The following is a 6,056-nucleotide window of genomic DNA, read 5'->3' as shown; positions in this document are numbered from 1 at the left end:
TAGCCACAAAGCAAATCCCTTCAGAGGATGACAAGTGTAAATCCAGCTTTTGGTATCAGAAAACAGGAACCACGTCACACCTGGCTTTGCCAGCCCCATCCATCTTCCAGCCCCAGGGGAAGGCGAGGTGGCCCAGGGGACTCAGGTCACATCCCTGGGCTGGGCTAGGAGACACATGCAACCATTTGCCAGGACCCTGAATCACCTTTTCAGAAACAAAATTATTTTTTCTGGCTTTGGGTTCCCAACGCCTCCGGCTTTCCAAGAAATTTTAAATCCAGTAAAATTCACCCAAATCCTATAATCTCTCATGGAAACAAAGGCCAGGCCGATTTTTTTTTTTTTTTTTTTTGCTAAAAAGTTGGCAGGTTGCCAGCTCCACAAAATACAGCTTTGCTGAAAGAAAAATCTCTTGTGGATAAAACTGCCTATCAGTGGCTTTTGAAAACAAATGAAAAAAAAAAAAAAAAAAAAAAAGACATTATGGGGGGAAGAAAAGGGGGAGAAAAAAAAAAAAGAAAAAAAAAAAAAAAAGAGACCTTTAAAAATAGCTTTGGGGCTATCTTTAGCCCCAAGGCTGGAAGGGGAAGGTTCACACTTATTTTTCATTCTTCTTTCCCCTCCTCCAGCTGAAAGGAAAAGGGGCAGGCAGGGTATTTTTAGGCTCCTGTTCCTGCGCAGATGCAAGGAAAGCCACTTTTCACAAAGCTGGTTGGAGTTCTGCCTGCCCCAGCTCCTGGGAAACAGTGCTTGGAGAGGGTTTGGGGGAACCAGGAGCTTATTTGTGGGTGGCCAAATGGGGGTTGGGTCTAGCTCAGCCTAAGCATTTTGGGGCAGTTGCCAGGGGCTTTCTCGCAGGGAGGTCTGCAAAAAGATTAAGTGGGTGCTGCTGCGGCACCTCATCACCGCTCAGAAAAAGACCTCTGAGGCTCTCCTTGCAGATCATTTCAGAGTGGCAAGAGCAGGGTGAAGAGCATGCACAGTGAGGTGGCCATGGGGAAGGGGCTCACACCCCTCCTCACCTGAGCTGCTCCTCAGATGGGCAGGGAGACATCACGCTTCTCCAAACCTTTCCCAAACCCTTAACAATCTCCTGGAAATCCAAGGACCCAAATTGCACAAAGCCCTCAGGATGTGGGCGCACAGTAGCTTTAGAGAGGTAAGAGGATGTTCTCAATTTTACTCCTTTCCTAAACACCCCTGATTTGCCTTTACTGCTGCCAGATACGGAAATATTTGGGTGAGAGTGGCTACCATAGGTCCAAGCTCTTGCACCCAAGTGGCAGGGGTCAGCTCAGAGCACGTTACTTGAAAGGTGAAGCACAGTCTGGTTTCCTCCTTATGCATCCTTTGGTACGTACCTACAATGACTTCTGTCCATCATTTGCGCTGTCCACTTTGGGTTTCATAAGAGGTTTTTTTGCAATTCCCCAGTCAACTTTCTCCTTAGCATCCAAAATAACTGTCCATCATCAAACCAAACCATCCCTTGTTTTTTTAATGACTATGTTATCTAGCCCAGGTCTACCATGGCCACCAGCAACCTCCCTTCTTGGAGAGAAACACACCCTCTATTTCCCAGCCTTAATCACTTCAGGGAGGATATTGCCTTTTATGCCATAGCTCTTGAGCTTCTTTAGAAGCCACTAGCAATATAAAACAGTTCACCCTTCCTTACACATTTTTTTTGAACCCTTCAGAGAAAAAGAGGTGAGACATGACTTCGCTCTATAGAAGCCCTGTTGACTCTCCCCAGCTAATTAATACATTAATTGTAGCCTGAGGTATAGTTTCTAGTCATTTGGCTGGTACAGACACAGAGAAAGCCCCTGATGGCTTTATTTAAGTGTCCCATAGAAAGGCAGTGCAGCTGCCGTGGTCCAGAAGTCCTTCATGAAGCTCTTGCTTGGGAGGATGCAAAACCTTCCAGGCCTCCCTGTGCATTACTCACCTGTCCCAGACCCCTTAATCCACACACCAGTGGCTTTAATACTCCTGTATTAAAGAAGGCGGCTTACAGTGAGGCTGCCGTAAATTTGCTAGCTGGGGTCTTGGAAGGCAGAGCTTTATTTGAAAATAAGAGTGTGATGGAATAACAAGAGGAATTGCATTTTGCTCTTTAAGTGTAAACAATAGCACACATTTATTCTAAAATATTCGCCTTTGTAGTAATAATGCAAGATATTCAGCATTTGAAATCTCCTGCCATGTAGGAACTCTTTCCAGACACCAGTAAGGCACCATCAGCCCTTGAGCAGGCACAAGAAATAGAGGCAGTGGTCCAAAAGTTCAGTCAATCCACTTTTAGGCTTCCTAAATAGTAGTATTGAAGCCACACGAGAAAGCACTGATCCAGGATGAACTCACTCTACCGGTTTAAGTAAATTTTTTTTATTTTTTTCTTTTTGCTTCTTTTGAAGCAGCAGGCTTCACCCAAGATCAGGTATCATCTCATCTGTACATCTAACCTCCTGCCAGAGCAGCTATGAGCCATCCTCCAGCAGGAGGCACGCAGCCAACACGAACCATGTGCGGTGACTAACTTAACCAAGAGAGTCAGGAAAAAAACAGGGCAGAGACCCAGATGTCTTACTGCATGCTGAAAAGTGAACACATCTTCAGTTTCTAGACCTACTTCTAGTAGGTTGAAGGCTTGCAATTGTGTGAGAGGTATGCAGTCACTCCTCCTCCCCTTCTTGGATATCAAGCATCAGAGCTGATACTGCAAAGGTAGACCTCTAGAGCTGTAGTATCTGTTCCCATCATGATAAAAAAAAAGCAGGAAAAAGGGAACAGTTGCTGCCCATGGATCTGCTCACACCCCCAGAGCTTGCAGATACCCAGCAGGGAACGGCCAAAGGAATGACAGACTTCCTGCTGCTCACCTTTCACTCCCAAGAACATTTCAGTTAGAGCTGCACTTTAAGAAGAACGAACTCCCAAGGGAAGAATATGAGCGACTCTCTGTGGAAGCCTGCCAAGAGCCTGGCGACAGCCCTCCCCGTGCTGGCAGGAACGGACGGCCACAGCTCAGCCACCACAAAGGCGCCCCACAAAGGGGCTGTTCAGCTGAAGGACATTTTCCCTGCACTGACCCAGAGTCAAACCAAACGAAGGAGGGTGCAGATTCAAGGTGGGGGCTGCGAGTAGTTGAGGGAATGTGGAAGCAGGACAGGTTTGCAGACACGAGCCATCCGCATTCGGAATGGAAAGAGTTAGAGAAGAGCACAAGGCAATCAATACTGGAAGGAAGGACCAGCAGATGCCCAATTCATTTTTCTCCTTTCAAAGTACCTGCCACAACATACCAGAGGTCTCAGGCCAATGTGCCTGATGGGTCTGGGGCTTCTGATGCTTCCAGTGGTCTCTTACAGTGCCTCCACGTGACTAGTCCCAGCCGCACGGCGAAGATCAAGCAAGTTATCGCCAGCAGAAAAACTAGAGAAGAAACACAGAAGCACAGTAGCGCATGAGAGGAGGTGCCTCTTGTCATACCCCAGCTCCCAGTACAGGGTGCATTCAGGGGAAGAGGGAAAAGAAAGTTCTCTCCTGTATAGGAGCCATTACCCCCCATCAGAGTTGTATGTCACAGAGTTTCACTGCTATCCAGTCAAACTCACCCAATACTTCCAGGTCAAGGCTTGTCTAAAAGGCGGGGGGGGGGGGAGGGCTTTATGGACACAGGAATAAAAACGCATTACATTAACCAAACACTCCAAGAATAGTTGAACTATATAAAGAAAAGTGCACTGGTTTGGGAAAAGCATTCTTGCCCTACCAGCCGAACAAGCTGAACCACTAAAGGATGACACTGTGCTGGTAGAAGTGCACCTTACTGCAGGAACACAGCTCTCTGCTGGGCATCATGCATACCTTCGTGTTCCTGGTGGCCACAACCATCAGGAGGTGAGTCTCCAGTGCCCTCATGCCTTTGGCAGGCAAGCTCTGTCAAATTCCTGCCGGGTGCTTTTAGGCATTACTGGGCTTCAGCTGCCCTTACAAAGAACAACACATACTGGAGTGGCTGCGATGGTGGTGCCAGTTCAGAAATTAGCTTTAGCTACTGGTATGTGACAGTGGGAAGGCTGAAGGGTGGGAACACCCTCCTTTTCTGCTGGTGGAAATAGGGATCTCAAACCACTACAGAAGGATTCGGAGTTCAGGCAGCTCAGTCCCTTTCATACCAGCATGAAACTACTCATGATGGCATAAGCTTTTGCCAGGCTGTGATTGTGTATTCGGACAGCTTAAGCCCTTTTACAATGGATGACTACGTTCAGCTCCAGTGGCCTGCAGCAACCAAATAATCCCAGGAAAACTTGTTAAGGCTAGCCCGAGCTCTGTGTAGGAGGGGAGCATGTGCAGGGTTTCGGGTTGTGAAATTGAGATACAGCCCCTCCTCAGGTCAGAAACTTCTGCACTGTTCCGATATCGCAAACAATGAAAGGCAAACTCCTCAGCCTTCATCCCAGCCCTGCTCTTCCTTCAGCCCACCCTGCGTCAGATGGAGCTACCAGCAGAGGACCCAAGGGGATGATGGAGAGTTGTAGGGCAGGAAGGGAACTTGAGGCAACACAAGGTTTGAATCCAGCCCCAAGGCTCACAGGCAATGATTTCTGCTCTACTCTTAACTTTGCAAAATGAATACTTTCTAATAAATCCCTTAGTTCTGCTTTTTATAAATAACACTTTTCAAAAAGGCAAGTCTATCTTTCTGCCCCTAACACACAGGAAAGATGTGGAAGTGTTTACTGGCCTTCTTTGGAAACAGTACAAGAGATTCACCTATAAAAATGCCGTTTGTTGTTGGGGATGAAAGCGAGAAGTTCTTGCAGGCGCTGCCAGTCAGAGCTATTATGACCACTGGGTAGATTGTGAGGTTATAGCGAACATACTTGTCAAGAAAGAAGTTTTCCAGGTAAAACCTGTGAAGAAAGAGAGAGACTAAAGTAAGCATTTCCTCTGTATGTTTTTTCCATAGAAAGTTTAAGAAGGGAATTGGTCAAAGAATGGGTTTAGTCTAGTTTGGACTGAAGTCCAAAATTGTTCATTTGCTAAAATTCAAAAGACTAACAAAGAAGTTGTCTGAGGCATATTTAGGGAAAAAAAGAAAGCCATGTTTCATGTGTTTTTCCATATGAAGCCCTCACCTACAAACCTAGGGCATGTTGGGCTCATGCAAGTCATGGCGACCCATTCTTGACCCACAGCACGTGCTTATCGGCATTGCTGAGGGTCAGGGAAGAAAAGCTCTGCCCATGCTCTCTGTTCACCTGCCATAAATTATAACAGAGGCCTTTGTACTCAGTGTCAGTACAGGGACAGAATAGGAATGCATTAGGGCAGGTGGTTCAACCCATGTGTGAAAGGTGGAGGGGTCTTCCAGGCTTGGTGGGAACCCATGAGGTTGCTTACCATACTACTAGGGCAAGAGCAAGGATGCTCAGAGAAGCAGTTGTTGCTGTCTCATTGGACACATTCCACTTGTAGATCAACACAACAGCAAAGTTCAGCAGAGTGGCGATTGTGGTCCAGGTTGCGTATAGTGCCAGCCCATTCTGGACCTGCCACATAGCACAGCAAGATGATGAGGAGTGATAAAAAAAAAAGAAGGTAAATTCCTGTTTGTCTTTTGTGACCTGTAGGTCCTGGGGCAGTCAAGCCAGTCTTCTGGACCTAGCTGCAGGGAACATCCATCAACATGGAGAAGATTTGACACCTTGGAGTCCCCAAACTACCCCAGAGATCCACTCCAGTGGCAGCTGCAGAATTCCCTGTATAGAGCCCTACAACCTCAGTGGGGGCTTCCCATCCACACCTCAAAGCACAGAGTTCAGGCTGCCCAGCCCAGGTGTTGCAGGCTGCTGTAACTGGTGGAGAGAACAGGGTTGTTTTTTTTAAATCTCAACAACCTCCCAGCAAACATGGAGCCTGCAGCAGGCAATATCAAGGGCTGGAGTCACTTCTGAGGGAAGATGGGGAACACAGCTATTCCCATTTCTCTGTATTATCCTGAGACACGAATAAATGCAATATTGGGACATAAAGACCAGAGC

At 47.0% G+C, this 6,056-nt stretch overlaps 1 long non-coding RNA gene across 1 annotated transcript; it reads right to left on the bottom strand.

The window, feature by feature from the left end:
• Positions 1–2,376: 2,376 nt before the first annotated feature.
• Positions 2,377–4,873, bottom strand: LOC309669883. The gene is made up of 3 exons (XR_014268949.1): positions 4,786–4,873; positions 3,309–3,438; positions 2,377–2,722 (listed from the first exon to the last, which is right to left on the bottom strand). It is a non-coding gene; the product is annotated as an uncharacterized lncRNA (long non-coding RNA).
• Positions 4,874–6,056: the final 1,183 nt, after the last annotated feature.

This window comes from Vanellus vanellus, assembly GCF_965231255.1.
Source record: "Vanellus vanellus genome assembly, chromosome: 3".
NCBI lineage: Eukaryota > Metazoa > Chordata > Aves > Charadriiformes > Charadriidae > Vanellus > Vanellus vanellus.
Note: the sequence above shows the minus strand (reverse complement) of the source record. Positions and strands in the feature narration are given on the sequence as shown.